The 17459-nt window shown below is 44.4% G+C and overlaps 1 protein-coding gene across 4 annotated transcripts in view; it reads right to left on the bottom strand.

Moving 5' to 3' along the window:
- The window catches only part of NALCN (sodium leak channel, non-selective), a 1011261-nt gene that overhangs the window by 415610 nt on the left and 578192 nt on the right, over positions 1-17459 (bottom strand). The window lies entirely within an intron of this gene.

Genomic DNA, 17459 nt, shown 5'->3' on the forward strand with positions numbered 1-17459 from the left:
TATAGGATTTGGAAATTAACTGATCAATTAATATATTAACATATGTACTACAGGGCAGAATAAGTATTATAGCTCTAGCTATACAGTTAATTATACAGTGCATGTACACTATATAGAAGGTGTCGGCCTTCATAGATTGTAACTGTTTGTAATACACTCTGGATGTTTTGTTTGATCTAGTAGTAAACTAATAAGGTTTGTTACTCTTGTACATATCAGGTGTGCAATAGTCTATGTGTAGCCTCTTTTATTCAGTTTAGTATTTTGTACCTACACATTAGCTGCACTCCGGTTCAGACATTGCGGTGATGTTTTATATTTTATTAGTTGTTACAATGAGCTGGCCTGTCTGCTTAATAATACTTAATAATATGATTACATACATATTGGAGGACTTCTCTATATACGGCTATCAAGGTACAACAGACTACCATGTGGTTGGGATAGGCTGTATGTGGTTATGGAGCTCATACAGTATCTTCTTTTAAAAATGTTGCTTATTTCCAGACCAACTATACTTACTAAACATATACAGATGTATTTCGTCTATACATCGCTAGAGGGGATTTGCAAAGACGACAGACCACCACCCAATAATTCCCTTATTCTGAGATGGCAACTTATGAATATTTATGAACCCCATTGTTACAGTGGTTTACAGGAGCTAGGTAGTAAATAAATAATAAATTGCCCTAAGGTACGTTCCCACAATCAGTGCTTGTCGAGTTTTTGATGCTGCAGAATTTCTGCACCAATTTCGCACCTTAGTTTACTTGTGGCGTTTTCTGTGCGCGTTTTTTGTTAAATTCGTTTTTTCGGCATTCTTTGTCTCAATAAAGTTGGTTGAAACCCAAGCAGAAGAGCAAACAAGAAGTTGTGAAAAGCAAAGAAAGAAGTTTATTATTATTAGATTATATAAAATAATGATTAATTGTAACCATCACCATCTCATAAGAAACACTATAAGCACCCATGCCGCAATTCACACAAACACACATATACAGTAGAGACACAAAAAATATAAAGATATAGTTAGATAGATTCAATATTTTAGATGGACTAGAAAGATAGACATACTGCAGCTATATAATGTCACAACCCCTCTTCATATTATATACTTGCACCCTCTAGTATCTTTCATGTGGCACTGAAGGGTGTTTAGCCGGGTGTACCCTAATAAATATTTAAAAAAACTATGTGGGGTTCCCTCTATTTTTGATAATTAAAAAAGGTAATGAAGACAGCTAAGAGCTGGACTAAGAAGGATCTGCATGGATATTTTTTTTTTAATAAGATAGTGAACCAGTGAAAGTGTGGGGGAGTGTTTTTTCAAATAAAGAATTTTTGTGTTTATTCTTTATACTTACTAGGTTAGTAATGGGGGTGTGTCCATTACTACAACCAGGGCTTAATGACAGCTGACACTTCACATCAACCCCAACTACCATTACTCGATACTCAACGCAAAAGGGAAATCGGGAAGAAATTAGGTGAAGCGCCATAATTGGAGCATCTAATGTAATGTGTCACTTTTGGGGTGGTTTCAGGCTGGCATTTTTAGTTTGGGAAGGGCTAAATAACTGTGGACCTTCCAAGCGTGATAATATCAGCTCACAGCTGTCTATCTATTTAGCTGCGGTATATCTTTATATTTTTTTGTGTCTGTATATGTGTGTTTCTGTGTATTGGGACGTTGTGCTTTTTGTTTTGAGCAAATTCCTCTTTGTTCTGCTGCCGGTTTCAACCAACTTTATTGATACTTGATATGTTTTGTTTAGATATGTTTTTTTGCTGTTTTTACACTGTGTAAACACACTAAAAACACATATGTGTTATTTTACCTGCAGATTTTCCACCTCTAATTCAAGTCTATGGGGAAATTCCGCAATGAAAACTGAACATTCAGCTAAATTGACAAAGTGCGGCTTTGAGAAACGCACCGTAGGTGACTCTACACAGTGTGAAAAAGAATCACTGTGGACATGAGATTTCTAGTAATCCCATCCACTTTGCTTGCACTGTAATATCCTGCGTTTTTGACCTAGCGAAAACAAGCAGCATCAAAAACGCGAGTAACAATCATTGTGGGCACCTACCCTTATAGCTTAATGAAAAAATAGCAATAGTACAAAATTAAACATTTATGAAGATCATAGAATTAAAATCTTCAACTTTGGAAATGCCCACAATAAAATGTATAATATTGAAGAATTCATTCAGTGCCAGGAAAATGTTCTTCTGCTAAAAATGCTGCAGCTTTTAGAGCAATTTTCCAACCACCTGCACTACTTATAAACATTGCAATGCGGCGGTATTTAAGAAAATAACATCCTAAAAATGATGAAGACATAACCAATTTGGCAGTTAAGCTCTAAACCACCCACCGTTTCTGACAGTTGAGTGGGAGTAATTATATAGCAAATTGTTGTTAAACGAGTAACCTAGATGTAATGCCCAGGCATAAACTGAATAAAATCTTCGGAAATCTTATAATGATAATGTTCCTTTGTAAAAACCAGTACCAGATAGTAATGTGCATCTTCCCAAAAGGGAGACATTTGACATGACGCTATGCCTACTATTTTCATATCCTGTAGTGCTTTTTGACTGAAGCTTTCTTCGTATGTTTTAGCTCAAGATTCATGAAATAATATACTATAGAGAAAAGATTTTTGTTTTAGCAGTTTACAGTGATTCTTAGTGAAATACTGTCAAGTGGGATTTATTCTGATAAATGTTTACCATTTTTTTCCCCCAGAAATTCAGCTACTTTTTTATCATTTATAGTGAACCTTTCAGAACTGATAGACATGGTGGTTACTATACATGTGAAACCATGCTCACATATCAAAATGCATCAGTTGTGCCAGGCCTCAGAATAGAGAATATTGAAGAAGAGAGATACGAAAAATACTTATCAAATAAATTATTCATACCTGTGGCTGGAAATTAAGAAAGTTTGCACTAAAAGACAAACTAAAAGCCATCAAATAAGAGTGCTTTGGTTTTCTTTTTTATTTTTTTTGTGAACTATATAAAGCTGTTAAAGGGAATCGATCAGCAAGTTTTTGCTTTGTAATCTGAAACAGCATTCTCTAAGCGTTAACACACATAATTCAATGATGTGTCTTTTTTAAATGTCTGGGGTGTTGTTTACTTGCAATATTTATTTTAGCACCAGGAGCTTATCTTCGGTGTGACTAGCTAGCATGTGGGCACTCGTCCGACTCTACTCCTTCAGTGATTAACCCCTCATGTCTAGACATTGTATTTAGAGAGCCTGGTGTGGGTGGGGACAGCTCTCTGAGCTCTGCTGCATTGCTAAATCTGAAAACTTTGATTGTCTCAGAACCACTGCACTCAGTAAACTAAGTGATACATTATTGAATTCAGGGTCTCCTTGCCTAAATCATGCTGCTCTCAGATGAGGTAGCAAAAACCAGCTGACAGATTCCCTTTAAGCATTGTACTGCTGTGGAGATGTGAGTTGAGTCAATCACTAAATCTGCCACTATGACTTTCACAAATCAGTGAGGTGCCCACTAAACTATTGATGGCAAGAGGACTGTAAGACTTGCGCAAACCTGCATCGTCGCAGATGCATTTGAATTGTAAATGTAAAGAAAATCAACTTATTTTGATTATACGGATGTGTGCCAGAGAGAAGTTCAAGTCCCAGCAAGAGATCCAGATATCTGCAGTAAGCACTGCCTGTTTCCTTATTTGACATGTTCACCATTCTGAAAACCCACATCAATGAGGCCAATCCTCATAGCAGGGCATGTACAATTCATGAGCCAAGACAGGAATGCATGGCACATGTGCAAGCTTTCAGTACTTGTCAGAATGGTGCAACCATTACTAAAAGTGAAGAGTGGAGGGGGCTTTTGGTAGGGTTTACCGAGGAGAATGGACCACTGACCAGGGCAGGGAATGCCATAACAACATATTCCACTTTCTTTGCATAACCAGAGTTAATTTCTCTGAGCAACACAAAGCCAAGACTCTCTGAATAACTGTATTATTTATTTCTTAAGTGAATCTCCCAGCAGATTGCATTTAAAGGGAGTCCTCCTCCTGAATAGACACCATCTGTTGATATGTCCTATCTGAACATTGAAAGGCAGAGTTCCAAGGAATGAGTGGCTCCAGCTCTGCCAAACTATATTATTTGGTCACTTATTCATCAGAATGAGTGTCAGGTACTACAACATTTCCACTGTACCAACTACTAAAACAAATTCTTGCTTCGGCTATCCACTTAATATCACTGGGGGTTTCAGCAGCAAACTTGAACCAGTCAGTTAATTGTAGAGGTGACTTGCTTTAGAGGAGGAAATATTTAGTTGAGACAGCACCAATAACGTTCAACTACTTTTACTGAAAGCAATCTTAAAAATATAAAGTGAATTGAAAATGTATTTATACATCGTGAACTTTTCTACATTTGCCATGTTACATGCACAAACTTAAATGTATTTTATTGGGATTTATGCGATACACCAACCTAATTAATAAACTAAGTCCATGTGTGTAATTTATTCTCAGTATAACTACACCTGTTCTGTAAAGGCCTCAGAGATTTGTTTGAGAACATTAGGGATCAAACTGCATCATAAAAACCAATGACCACACCACAAAGTTCAAGGATAAAGCTGTGGAAAAGTGTAAAGCAGGGTTACGTTAAAAAAAATAGCAGAGGCTCTGAACATTTCACTGAGTACTACTCAATCTATGATAAAACAAAATGGAAGGAATATGACACAACTGCAAACCTACTAGGACATGGGAATCCACCTAAAGTGACATCTCAAGCAAGGCTGGCAGTAAATTGAGAAGCAGCCAAAAGGCCCTTGGTCACCCTGGAGAAGCTGCAGAGATCTATAGCTCAGGTGGAAGAATCTATCCACAGGACAACTATTACAACTATTATTCGTTTACTTCACAAATCAGGTCTGTTACTTTCGGGACTGCAATGACTGTTCCAACTGGGACAAGGATGTGGATCCACTCGACAACGAATTATGGGCTAACCCTGGAGTGGTGTGCCAAAGCAGCTACTTGGTCTTCTCTAGAGCATCTGGTAGTAAGGTTCATTTGTCAAGCAGGTAGCCCTCAGGTACCATTCCAAGGCAGTCCCCTGACCAGCAGAAGCTGACCCTAGTGGAAACAGGCAAGACAGAATTGGTGCCACTGCCGGGACAGGATCAGGATAATCAGCAGGGTTGAAACTGGTACAGACAGGACTGGCTCAGGTACATATACAGGTTCAGGAACATGGATACAGGAAGTCAGGCAGGCACCGGGACACAGGAACAGATACAGGAACACAGGTTGGTACCGGAACAAAGGAACAGATACAGGAACAAAGGCTGGTACTGGGGCAGAAGAACAAATACAGGAAACACAGGCTGGTACCAGTACATAGGAACAGATTCCCACTACAGGAAAACAGGCTGGTACTGGGAACCTGGAATGGGATCAGAAAGTTAGGCTGGAACCAAGAATAAGGAATGGGTTCAGGAAAATAGGCTGGAACCAGGAACATGGAACGGGATCCGGAAGTAAAGAAGGGACCGGGACACTGGAGCAGGTTCAAGCACTCAGACAGGTTGGGGTTAAGGATCACAACTGGATCAGGTATGGGCGAGTACCAAATCTGAAACCAGATTCAAGAACCAGACAATGAGCTTCTAGTCACAGGGCACACAAACTATTGAACAAACATTGCACAGGCACCTCCCAACAGGAGAGGGTGACTAAACACCTTCATGACCAAGGACGTATTGGTATGTTCTTGGCCGTCTCTGTCCCATTGACCGTGTCTGTCCTGATCTGATTAGCACGCATATGAGGCTCCACCCATGCCTTATAACCCCTTAGATGGCGCTGTAAAACTCTGACAATGCAATCCAATGTGCTCTGGAGGGGATTGCGCCATTCCTCGCCATCATCGGCAGCCTCATGATGTCATCACGAGGCAACAATGGGTTGACTTGGCAGCATGGTGTGTTTCCTGTGAATGCCGGCAGGGCGCAAAGCACTCAACAGAGGAGGAAAACATAAAAACAAAAACTTGAAAATCACCCGGGAGTGAAGGGGTTAACTACTTGGTATTCTCCAGCGATAGGCTGAGGATACATCAGGTGTCACTTGAAACACCCCAGCCATAGGCTGGGAACACATGAGGGACTTATCTGGTACTTCCCAGCACTACGATGGGAACAAATGAGGTCTGTGCCCTGCACTTTTATGAAGTGAAGAGGACGTGCACGTGTACACTGCCAGGAAACCCACGTGGAGAGCGCAGAGCCTGGGAGCTGGGAGCTGCGACGGGATAAATAGTAAAAGGAAAAGCTGGGCAGAGGAGCAATGCAGTGAGTATGTCGGCATCGCTGCCGGTAAGTGCAGGGAACACCGGGGTTACAAAGCCTTTATGGAAAAATTGCAAGAAGAAAGCCATTCATGAAAGTAAGCCATAAATCCTTTTTGTTGTTTGCAAAACGTCATGTAGAGGACACAGCTAATATGTGGCAGAAGGTGCTCTTGTCAGATAAGACCAAAGTAGAACTTTGCAGGCTAAATGCAAAATGTTATGTGTGGCAAAAAATTAACACTGAACATCATCCCAAAAACACCATACCCACCATCAAACATAGTGATGGCAGCATCATACTGTGGGGGATGCTTTGTTTGAGCAGGGACAGAAAAACTGGTCAGAATTGATGGGAAGATGGATGGCGCTAAATACAGGGTAATCCTAAAGGAAAATTTGTTAGAGGCTGGAAAATACTTGATATTGTGGCATATGTTCACCTTCCAGCTGGACAACTACCCTAGATATACAGCAAATGGAATGGTTTAGATCAAATCATAGTCATGTGTTTGAATAGCCTATTCAAAGTCCATGCCTAATTCCCATTGAGAATCTGTGGTAAAATTTAAAAATTATCATTCACAGATGCTCTCCAGTAGAGTTGAGCGCGGTTCTAGGTTCGTGGTTCTCCAGTTCGCGGCTCGAGTGATTTTGGGGGCTGTTCTAGAACTCAAGCTTTATTGCAAAAGCTCGATAGTTCTAGATACGTTCGAGAACGGTTCTAGCAGCAAAAAACCCAGCTAATTCCTAGCTGGCTTTCCGCTGTAATAGTGTAAGTCACTCTGTGACTCACACTATTATGAAATTTCAGTGTATAGTGTGCGGGAACAGAGCATTCAGATCACTGCTGTATGGATAATGGCGATCGTCATTCTTTTTTTTTTTCCTTGTCTTCCTTCCCTAAGCGCGCGCGTGTAGTGGGGAGGGCCAGCATGTCAGCCAATCCCAGACACACACACAGCTAAGTGGACATTTAGCCAGAGAAGCAACGGCATGTGTGATAGGATGTCCATGTCACATGTCCCTGCATTATAAAAACGAGTATCTGCCCGTCCGGACGCCATTATCTCTTCTGCGTCCTTGGTGTCAGACATCACTGGCGCAGCTCCGTCCTGAGTCCTATCGCCGATACTGCTGTATGCGCTCCATACACAGCGCTAGACAGCTTAGGGAGAGCACTTTCTATCAGTCCTTTTAAGGGCTCGTACGGGCAGGGTCAGAGCCATAGGTGACAGGTCCTGAAAACAGAGTTTAACAGCTACACAAGATGACAGCGTCTGTGTAGCTAAGGTCAGGGATTTCCTCGCTGCATTTCCCCATTAGGAGGGGTAGAAAGGCAGGCTTCCATTCCTCTACCCAGAGACCCACAACCCTGGCACTGTACCCTCCTGTCCTCTGCACACTCCAACTCATTATAACTAAGCCATTATACTAGCAAACACTGAGTGAACTTAGTGGCATCCTAAACGTGGCTATTGGACTTCTGTATAGTCCCAGTAGTGCAAAGATATTTGCAGCACGTCTGCCTGCATTGCACACTCCAACTCATTATAACTAAGCCATTATACTAGCAAACACTGAGTGTACCTAGTGTCATCCTAAACGTGGCTATTGGACTTCTGTATAGTCCCAGTAGTGCAAAGATATTTGCAGCACGTCTGCCTGCATTGCACACTCCAACTCATTATAACTAAACCATTATACTAGCAAACACTCAGTGAACATAGTGGCATCCTAAACGTGGCTATTGGACTTCTGTATAGTCCAACTAGTGCAAAGATATTTGCAGCACCTCTGCCTGCATTGCACACTCAAACTCATTGTTACTAAGCCATTATACTAGCAAACACTGAGGAAACTTAGTGGCATCCTAAACGTGGCTGTTGGACTTCTGTATCGTCCCACAAGTGCAAAGATATTTGCAGCACCTCTGCCTGCATTGCACACTCAAACTCATTGTTACTAAGCCATTATACTAGCAAACACTCAGTGAACCTAGTGGCATCCTAAACGTGGCTATTGGACTTCTGTATAGTCCCACTAGTGCAAAGATATTTGCAGCACGTCTGCCTGCATTGCACACTCAAACTCATTGTTACTAAGCCATTATACTAGCAAACACTGAGGAAACTTAGTGGCATCCTAAACGTGGCTGTTGGATTTCTGTATAGTCCCACTAGTGCAAAGATATTTGCAGCACGTCTGCCTGCATTGCACACTCAAACTCATAGTTACTAAGCTATTATACTAGCAAACACTCAGTGAACCTAGTGGCATCCTAAACATGGCTGTTGGACTTCTGTATCGTCCCACAAGTGCAAAGATATTTGCAGCACCTCTGCCTGCATTGCACACTCAAACTCATTGTTACTAAGCCATTATACTAGCAAACACTCAGTGAACCTAGTGGCATCCTAAACGTGGCTATTGGACTTCTGTATAGTCCCACTAGTGCAAAGATATTTGCAGCACGTCTGCCTGCATTGCACACTCAAACTCATTGTTACTAAGCCATTATACTAGCAAACACTCAGTGAACCTAGTGGCATCCTAAACATGGCTGTTGGACTTCTGTATCGTCCCACAAGTGCAAAGATATTTGCAGCACCTCTGCCTGCATTGCACACTCCAACTCATTATAACTAAGCCATTATACTAGCAAACACTGAGGAAACTTAGTGGCATCCTAAACGTGGCTGTTGGACTTCTGTATAGTCCCACTAGTGCAAAGATATTTGCAGCACGTCTGCCTGCATTGCACACTCAAACTCATAGTTACTAAGCCATTATACTAGCAAACACTCAGTGAACCTAGTGGCATCCTAAACGTGGCTATTGGACTTCTGTATAGTCCCACTAGTGCAAAGATATTTGCAGCACGTCTGCCTGCATTGCACACTCAAACTCATTGTTACTAAGCCATTATACTAGCAAACACTGAGGAAACTTAGTGGCATCCTAAACGTGGCTGTTGGACTTCTGTATAGTCCCACTAGTGCAAAGATATTTGCAGCACGTCTGCCTGCATTGCACACTCAAACTCATAGTTACTAAGCTATTATACTAGCAAACACTCAGTGAACCTAGTGGCATCCTAAACATGGCTGTTGGACTTCTGTATCGTCCCACAAGTGCAAAGATATTTGCAGCACCTCTGCCTGCATTGCACACTCCAACTCATTATAACTAAGCCATTATACTAGCAAACACTTAGGAAACTTAGTGGCATCCTAAACGTGGCTGTTGGACTTCTGTATAGTCCCACTAGTGCAAACATATTTGCAGCACGTCTGCCTGCATTGCACACTCAAACTCATAGTTACTAAGCCATTATACTAGCAAACACTCAGTGAACCTAGTGGCATCCTAAACGTGGCTATTGGACTTCTGTATAGTCCCACTAGTGCAAAGATATTTGCAGCACGTCTGCCTGCATTGCACACTCAAACTCATTGTTACTAAGCCATTATACTAGCAAACACTGAGGAAACTTAGTGGCATCCTAAACGTGGCTGTTGGACTTCTGTATAGTCCCACTAGTGCAAAGATATTTGCAGCACGTCTGCCTGCATTGCACACTCAAACTCATAGTTACTAAGCTATTATACTAGCAAACACTCAGTGAACCTAGTGGCATCCTAAACATGGCTGTTGGACTTCTGTATCGTCCCACAAGTGCAAAGATATTTGCAGCACCTCTGCCTGCATTGCACACTCCAACTCATTATAACTAAGCCATTATACTAGCAAACACTGAGGAAACTTAGTGGCATCCTAAACGTGGCTGTTGGACTTCTGTATAGTCCCACTAGTGCAAACATATTTGCAGCACATCTGCCTGCATTGCAAACTCAAACTCATTGTTACTAAGCCATTATACTAGCAAACACTCAGTGAACCTAGTGGCATCCTAAACGTGGCTATTGGACTTCTGTATAGTCCCACTAGTGCAAAGATATTTGCAGCACGTCTGCCTGCATTGCACACTCAAACTCATTGTTACTAAGCCATTATACTAGCAAACACTCAGTGAACCTAGTGACATCCTAAACGTGGCTATTGGACTTCTGTATAGTCCCACTAGTGCAAAGATATTTGCAGCACGTCTGCCTGCATTGCACACTCAAACTCATTGTTACTAAGCCATTATACTAGCAAACACTGAGGAAACTTAGTGGCATCCTAAACGTGGCTGTTGGACTTCTGTATAGTCCCACTAGTGCAAACATATTTGCGGCACGTCTGCCTGCATTGCAAACTCAAACTCATTGTTACTAAGCCATTATACTAGCAAACACTCAGTGAACCTAGTGGCATCCTATACGTGGCTATTGGACTTCTGTATCGTCCCACAAGTGCAAAGATATTTGCAGCACCTCTGCCTGCATTGCACACTCAAACTCATTGTTACTTACTAAGACATTAGAATACCAAAAATTGAGTAAACTTAGTGGCATACAAAAAGTGGCTGTTGTACTCCATTTGTGCCCCACAGGTGCCAAGCTATTTACAGCACCTCTGCATGAGACCCTCCTGCTCTGTTTTTAAAAGCTATATTGATAGCAAAAAATACTGCCATTTAGTGGCATCATAGAACTGGCTGTTGTATTTCATTATTGTCCCACTGGTGCCAAGCTATTTCTAGCACCTGTGCAGGACACCCTCCTGCTCTGTTTTTAATAAGCTATAATGATAGCAAAAAATGCTGCCATTTAGTGGCATACAAGAAGTGGCTGTTGGACTCCATTAGTGCCCCACTGGTGCAAATCTATGTGCAGCACCTCTGCATGACACCCTCCTGCTCTGTTTTTAATAAGCTATAATGATAGCAAAAAATGCTGCCATTTAGTGGCATACAAGAAGTGGCTGTTGGACTCTATTAGTGCCCCACTGGTGCAAATCTATTTGCAGCACCTCTGCATGACACCCTCATGCACATTTTGCTACGCTAATTTTATAGCAAACTCAGGGAATTCTTTGCTGCATTTGATCATTCGGAGGGATAGAAAGTGAGGCTTCCTTTAGCTTTTCCTTCTGTTCATAGACAGCATCTCCAAGTCCACACCCGAAGAGCAATTTCTCCTCCACGTGTAAGTGTGGAGAGGCAGCTAGTGCGCATGCGTGTGCCAATTTACCCCAGCTGCAGCCTAACTACAGTGTTTCGCCTAGTTAGTATGCTCAGCCTGACTGTGCCATTCCTGAGGCTAAGTCTTCATTTCGGGATACAGCGCATGCTCCCACACTTAGTGTGAAAAGCCTCTTTGCACAGGTACTTGCATTCCGTGCCGGGTCTAAGTCCTGTTTTGTGCCAAGACACCATGCTAAAGCTGATAGTCTTTTTTCAGAGACTCTATTTCATGCAACTGACCATGCTCAGGCACTTACTGCATCAGAAACTGGGTCCGGTAATGAACTCTTTGGCCCTGCCCCTGATGTGGGGGGGCCCATATAGACCACAGGGCATCAGGTGTCCTGACGATGTGGCCAGGCCACTCCCAAATGGCTTGCAGAGGCCCGCCCCTATGACTTGTCACCTCATTATTGATGGTCAGACGATGACTGGTGAGGTGTTTGTGTCGTGGCAGCCATGAGGTCATTATTGAAGTTGCGGTTCAAAATAGGACGCTAGTTATGCCACTCATGATGTGTCACTCTGCTTTTGTCTCCAGGAGGTGCATTGTGGTCCACCCTGGTTTGGGGCGGACCCAGGTTATAAAACGGGCTTGAGCCAACAAGGAGGTGCGCAGTCTTCTATTATGCTCCGAAAGAGCACGCCTCCATGTGTTGAACCCATTGCGGCATTAGGCCAGAGGTAGGCAGGGATAGGGCGTCGATGCAGGCCGCCACCACAGTTGGTAACACAGAACGGTTAAGACCAGCTCCTGTCCTACAAGTCCTGCTTGTGCAGCCCAGTGGCATTAACAGGCCTGCTGCTGCGCCTGCTGTCCACAGGTGTGGCCCCAATGCACACGGTCAGCGTACTGAATGGCCCCTGTGATGTTAACAGGGAGTTCCTGGGCTGGGTGGGCGTGTGGACCCTGTGACGCTAACAGGGCTCCCAGTCTCAAGATCCGAGTGGCGTCTAACTCGGTTCAGGCAACTATTAGTTTCATAGCCACAGAGATCTGTATCCTCCACCTAACCTTCCATTTGCCAACCTCTCCTTTTCCATCTGGGAGCACGGTGGACATTGACTGCTGATGGGGATATATACTTTTCTCTTTCTTTTCTTATTAATTTTCGTTATATACCGGTAACATAGTATATACCACCTTATCCAAATCTGCCAGTCCCACCGTAACAGATGGTGTTTCTTCATCAAATGTTACTTTTGCTTAACCACCAAACCCACGGACAAAAACTTTTTTACCCTTTCCAACACACCTGTTCCCCTTTCCACCAGCATTTGTCCTTTTTCAACTCATTTGGTATATGACCAAAAGTGCAACTCTGCAGGGACACCGTACTCAATGCCATCTCAGCCCAGCAGCCAGCCCTCGGTCCCTCAGATGTGGACAAGTAAAAGCCCATTTCCTCCTATCCATGACAAAGCGTTGAGATTCACTCTGTGCAGCACTGGTGTTTACTGATAAAAGCAGATCTAAGAATCCGTACCACCTTCTGCAGATACTCCTGTATACGTGCGTCCCTTTCTATGGCAGGAATTATTTAGCCAAATTTGGTCTTGTACCGAGGATCTAACAGTGTAGCAACCCAGTAGTTAGCATTACTTCGAATTCGTACAATCCGAGGGTCATGTTGTAGGTAGTGCAGCAAGAAGGCGCTCATGTGTCTTGTGCATCCAGGAGGACCAAGTCCTTGGTTTGTTGGTGGCAGAGAGGTGAGAATCGTGCCTCCTTCCTCTGCCCTCTCCCCCCAACCTCGCACAACCAAAATGTGAGCAAGCTCTCACTCATCTGCTGAGTCTTCCATGCCCATCGCAAGTTCGTCCTCCATTTCTTCATGGGCTCCTGCACCTTCCTCAACAATTTTTGCTGATACTATGCGCCCTTGTTAATCCCTATCCCCCACCATAACTGCCGCCTAGGTGCCGCTCACCGTATGGACCTTGTAGATCTTATTATCCCTTCTGCATATGACTCCTCCTGTACTTCCTCCCCTTCCTCTTGGACCAACACCTGACTCCGAATAATGCTTACAGTGTGCTCCATCTTGTAGATGACCAGAATTGTCACGCTGAGAATGGCATCGCCAGTGCTAAACATCTTCGTCGACATTTGTAAACTGTGTAGAAGGGTGCATAGGTCCTTGATCTGACACCACTCCAGCAGCGTGATCTGCACCACCTCTGGATCAAGTTAGCCCAGGGTATACGTCATACCGTATTTCAGCAGGGCTCTGCGGTGCTGCCACAGACGATGCAAAATGTGCAGATTCCAATTCCTGCGTGTCGGAACATCGCATTTCCGGCGTTTAACCGCCAGACCCTAAGACTTCAGGAGCGATGAAAGTTGTTGAGCTGCTGGGTGCGAAGGATGAAAGTGAGCACATAGCAGCGTGCCCGCTGCACAAGGCCATGTAGGCCGGGATGGTATTTTAAAAATTGCTGGAGAATCAGATTCAACACGTGAGCCATACAAGGCACGTGTGTCACATTGCCCTGACGAAGGGCCGCAGACAGGTTTGCATCATTGCTGCACGCGGCTGTTAAGTCACCAACGTAGTCCACTCAATCAATTTGTACTCCGGTCGCCAGGTGACAACGTGTTCCTTTCATGCATAGTGCTGATGATGGGAAAGGAGTCGATGCCTGCGGCGCAGGTGGACGCAGGTTATGGTCACCCACTGGGTTGCGTTACCTTGACAGATACAGAACCACAGGCTGAATGTAGGTGGTGGGTATCTCACAGATGAAGTACCATCATTCAGCTACAACCAATGGGAAGACACCACACCATTTTTAGGCCCCTCCTGTCTGCAGACCACTGCCAGACAAAGCTATGAACCTCTTGTTACTGTTACCCCCAGTTCAGTTTTATGAGTTTGTGTGCTTGTTACCTGACTACTTTTCCTGCTTGCTGTTTATGTACCTCGTTGGCCGATCCGCATTTCACCTCTGCTTCTTTTCTGATTAAGTCCTGGCCATCCCATTCTGTTCCTCTTCCTCAATTAATGTTTTTGACCCTGCATGACTACTATTCTCTGGAACTGCAGCCTTCCACAGGTATTGATAAACTTGGGCCCTGTGTAATTCCAAATCACTGTATAGGGGTTAAAGGGTTTCAGGGTTCTGGGTGTCCAGCTTGGTGAGTGGCTTGCCTCTAGCCTATCCTTTACAGCCCATCTGAATGTGTCGATCCAGGCAGGCGTTACACCGTGCCCTCTGCAGAAGGCCATGTAGGCCGGGATAGTGTTTTAAAAATTGCTGGACAACCAGGTTCAACACATGAGCCATACAAGGCACGTGTGCCACATTGCCCTGAAGAAGGGTCGCAGACTGGTTTGCATCATTGTCGCACCCGACCTTCCCTGGCTGCTGGTTGAGTGGAGACAACCATTGATGAAACTCGGTCTCACTCTCCAGAGCTAACCGTCCACAATTCCTCAGCGGTGTCTCACATTTCCCCTACATTTCAAAGTAAACATTTGACCGCCTGATGGCCTTGAGCTCTGCTGCCAGCATAGTAAGGAGGTGTGTGGGATTCCTTGGGCGCAGTTACAAGGAAGGGTGGCCTGACCACACAGGGTTTGGGCCAAGGTGGAGGACCCACACGAGGTTGAGGAGGCAGAAGCAGTTGAGGAACTTGTACATACAGAGGAAGGATTGACACACAAGTCGTGGGGACGGCAAGACTTGTACAGCAAACCCTTCTCCATCTCTCACCATAGTTACCCAGTGCCCAGTCAGCGACATGTAACGCCACTATCCATGCTTACTGGTCCAAGTATCTGTGGTGAAATGTACCCTGTCACACACAGACTTTCTCAAGGAAGCGGTGATGATGTGTGCAATATGCTGGTGTAGCGCGGGCACAACTTTCTTGGAGAAGGAGTGGCGACTGGGCATCGGCTCTTGGGGCACTGTGGCGGGCATAAGGTCTCGAAAATCTTCTTTAAAAATGGTTAGAAAGACAGCATTTCTGTACCCAACCGTTTGCAGATGCTGAAAGAAAACCTCTAAGTCATGTCATGCCCTTCGAAAATCATGTAAAAAAAAAGCGAGGGGACTCCAACCAGTCTCCCTCGTTGCCACTAATTGGGTCACACACACCCCACTTGACTGGCATCGGTTGACCCCCCTTTTGAAAAAGAAAAAGATGCTTTTCATGAAGCACTCTCAAAAATACTCGTGCCTTTCCCGTCCCCTGGCTGACCCAGGGGAAGAAAAGTCCTCTGAGAGCCATGACTTGTTCATCTTGGTTCTTTTAGAAACACAGCGAGGGGACTCCAACCACAGTCTCCCTCGTTGCCACTAATTGGGCCACACACACCCCACTTGACTGGCATCGGTTGACCCCCCTTTTGAAAAAGAAAAAGATGCTTTTCATGAAGCACTCTCAAAAATACGCGTGCCTTTCCCGTCCCCTGGCTGACCCAGGGGAAGAAAAGTCCTCTGAGAGCCATGACTTGTTCATCTTGGTTCTTTTAGAAACACATCGAGGGGACTCCAACCACAGTCTCCCTCGTTGCCACTAATTGGGCCACACACACCCCACTTGACTGACATCGGTTGACTCCCCTTTTGAAAAAAAAAAAGATGCTTTGCATGAAGCACTCTCAAAAATACGCGTGCCTTTCCCGTCCCCTGGCTGACCCAGGGGAAGAAAAGTCCTCTGAGAGCCATGACTTGTTCATCTTGGTTCTTTTAGAAACACAGCGAGGGGACTCCAACCACAGTCTCCCTCATTGCCACTAATTGGGCTACACACACCCCACTTGACTAGCATCAGTTGACCCCCCTTTTCAAAATGAAAAAGATGCTTTGCATGAAGCTCTCTCAAAAATACGCGTGCCTTTCCAGTCCCCTGGCTGACCCAGGGGAAGAAAAGTCCTCTGAGAGCCATGACTTGTTCATCTTGGTTCTTTTAGAAACACAGCGAGGGGACTCCAACCACAGTCTCCCTCGTTGCCACTAATTGGGCCACACACACCCCACTTGACTAGCATCAGTTGACCCCCTTTTTCAAAATGAAAAAGATGCTTTGCATGAAGCACTCTCAAAAATACGCGTGCCTTTCCCGTCCCCTGGCTGACCCAGGGGAAGAAAAGTCCTCTGAGAGCAATGACTTGTTCATCTTGGTTCTTTTAGAAACACAGCGAGGGGACTCCAACCACAGTCTCCCTCATTGCCACTAATTGGGCTACACACACCCCACTTGACTAGCATCAGTTGACCCCCCTTTTCAAAATGAAAAAGATGCTTTGCATGAAGCTCTCTCAAAAATACTCGTGCCTTTCCCGTCCCCTGGCTGATTCAGGGGAAGAAAAGTCCTCTGAGAGCCATGACTTGTTCATCTTGGTTCTTTTAGAAACACAGCGAGGGGACTCCAACCACAGTCTCCCTCGTTACCACTAATTGGGCCACACACACCCCACTTGACTGGCATTGGTTGACCCCCGTTTTGAAAAAGGAAAAGATGCTTTGCATGAAGCACTCTCAAAAATACGCGTGCCTTTCCAGTCCCCTGGCTGACCCAGGGGAAGAAAAGTCCTCTGAGAGCCATGACTTGTTCATCTTGGTTCTTTTAGAAACACAGCGAGGGGACTCCAACCACAGTCTCCCTCGTTGCCACTAATTGGGCCACACACACCCCACTTGACTAGCATCAGTTGACCCCCTTTTTCAAAATGAAAAAGATGCTTTGCATGAAGCACTCTCAAAAATACGCGTGCCTTTCCCATCCCCTGGCTGACCCAGGGGAAGAAAAGTCCTCTGAGAGCAATGACTTGTTCATCTTGGTTCTTTTAGAAACACAGCGAGGGGACTCCAACCACAGTCTCCATCGTTGCCACTAATTGGGCCATACACACCCCACTTGACTAGCATCAGTTGACCCCCCTTTTCAAAATTAAAAAGATGCTTTGCATGAAGCACTCTCAAAAATACGCGTGCCTTTCCCCT

The sequence above is a fragment of the Anomaloglossus baeobatrachus genome, chromosome 2 (assembly GCF_048569485.1).
Source record: "Anomaloglossus baeobatrachus isolate aAnoBae1 chromosome 2, aAnoBae1.hap1, whole genome shotgun sequence".
NCBI classification, from domain to species: Eukaryota; Metazoa; Chordata; class Amphibia; order Anura; family Aromobatidae; genus Anomaloglossus; species Anomaloglossus baeobatrachus.